Source organism: Condylura cristata, unplaced genomic scaffold (genome assembly GCF_000260355.1).
Source record: "Condylura cristata isolate star-nosed mole 26May11 unplaced genomic scaffold, ConCri1.0 scaffold00011, whole genome shotgun sequence".
Classification (NCBI taxonomy): Eukaryota; Metazoa; Chordata; class Mammalia; order Eulipotyphla; family Talpidae; genus Condylura; species Condylura cristata.
Window position 1 is genome coordinate 3,129,727 of NW_004567112.1, and position 2,015 is coordinate 3,131,741.

Here is a 2,015-nt window from a genome sequence, read left to right on the forward strand (position 1 = left end):
TTGAAAGGAAAAGAGTTTTCCATTAGGGCCTCTAAAAATAGCCCCTGCGATCTGACCCGCCGCTTCCCTTTCAGCCTGATGTTAACTACATTAGTGATCCCGTTGGCAGCGGAGGTGCCAGCCTGCCCGCAGCCGCCTGTGAGTCTCCGGGCAGACGGTCACCCCACATGCCCCCCTCGCCCCTTTCTGGGGCTTCTCACAGGTGCCGCTCCCGGGAAGCTCATCGCGCCAAACTGAGGGGCAGAAATCCTTTAAGAGGTGACGGGGCAGCGGGCAGCGGACGGGCAGTGGGGAATTTCGCCGCTGGCTGAGAGGAGCTGCAGGCCCAGGGGGCAGCAGGGGGAGGTGCCGAGCCCCACTGGGCTGCCTGCCTTTGTCAGGCCCTTGGGGCCTTGGGGCCCTGCTTCTCTGCCTCCTGGAAAGTGCGTGGGACTGGCCGGGGGCCTGAAGAAATGTGAGATGTCTTCCGCATAAGTTTCTTATCTCAGGAAGGTTCCCAGGCCCGGTGGAGCCGAGCTGGGGGCATTCGGGCTCACCGCAGCGAGAGTCGCATTTATCCGTGTTTCGTTCGCCTCGGCGCTCCAGGGTCGGGTCTGCAGCGCGACTCTAAGGCGCGTTGTGGCGTCTGGATTTCACGAAACTGTACTCTGATAACGCGCACACAGAGGCCCAGCGCTTGAGTGCGGCCACGTGACTTACAGCAGGGCGCTGTGGTGCGGCGAGCGGGGGTCCCCTTGAGACCCCGCAGCGGCTGGAAGTGGCAGTGCCTCACCCAGGGGAGTGGGGAGGCCCCAGGCCAGAGGTGTGAGAGAGCCTTGGCTGCACCCCACCAGTCCCCCGCAATGAGCACCCATCCGGCACTAGGTAGGGCCCGAGGTAGGGGTGAGTGTGCCAATTGAGGATGAGGAAGATGAGGCTGGCACAGGCCTGCCCATGCTCCCCTCCGGCTCCCCTTTGTGAGGCTTCTGGAATGGAGCTGGAGCGCAGGGGATCCATGTGGGAATAGGGGCGGCTTCCTGGGGCCCAGGTGGCTCCTGGCGGGGGTGTGGGCTGCAGGGGTGTGGGGGAGTCAGGAGGTACCTGGATGTCACTAGGGGAGTGGGCAGCAGGGGAGAGTCAGGGGAGAGGCCGGGCCCATGCACATGTCCTGGGCTTCAGTCGCCCTGGGCGAGGCCGCCAAGCACTGGCCAGGGCAGAGAGGGCTGCGTCTCGGGGCAGGCGGCCGGAGGAGCCGGTGAGAACCGGGCAGGAGGCACCAGGCGGCGACGTGAGAGAAGGGCTGGCAGCTGGGCTGTGACTGGTTCTTGGGTGACCGGACGCAGGAGTGCACAGAGATGGAGAAGGAGGTGCCATAAATGCGACAGGCAAAGGAGGGGTGCGGCAGCCTGGGTGGGGGTGCCCAGGAGGGGGTGGGCCATCTCCTGCCAGCAGCATCCTTTGCTTGGTCTGAACATTTGGGGGGTGCTGTGGTCACAGTGCTTGAGAAAGGCAGAGACGGGGTGGAGGAGCCTCCAGCTGCCCGGCCCCCACCTTGCTGCAGGGGGACAGCTGAGACCCTGACAGGCTCAGGCCAAGGGGCAGCACCCCAAGCGCTGGTGGCTGCCCCCAGGTCTCTCCCTGTTTGGCTCCTTACCCAAAGCCGCCAACTCTGACATCTGGAAGCACTGGCCACCCCCCCCCACCCCGCCCCAACCAGCAGGGGCCCCATCACTGGGCGAGGGCAGCGGAGTGTCTGGCCTTGCAGGAGCCCGGGGCCTTCTTCCTGCGCCCAGCTCACCCCGGAGGCTTTCCCCAGGTGGGGCAGGGAGCTGAAGTCGGGTGGGGACAGAGACGGCAAAACAGTGTGGGCGGCTGCCTGGGTCCTGGCTGCGCTAGAAGGCCGGGACGGGCCCCTGGAGTCACTCGTGGGCTTTGAAAGTCATTTCCAGTGCTCGCCTGTCTACTGAACGTTTACTGTGTGCCAGGTCTGGGCCTGGCCCGGACAGGGACACGGAGAAGTCAGGCTTTGGACTATG

The 2,015-nt window shown here is 65.1% G+C and overlaps 1 protein-coding gene across 1 annotated transcript in view; it reads left to right on the forward strand.

Moving 5' to 3' along the window:
• The first annotated feature begins 230 nt into the window (after nt 1-230).
• Nucleotides 231-2,015, forward strand: part of CPXM2 (carboxypeptidase X (M14 family), member 2) — a 77,879-nt gene continuing 76,094 nt past the window's right edge. The window contains exon 1 of the mRNA XM_012723886.1: nt 231-258. The gene's annotated coding sequence lies outside the window, so the exon portion shown is untranslated. The remainder of the gene's footprint in view (nt 259-2,015) is intronic.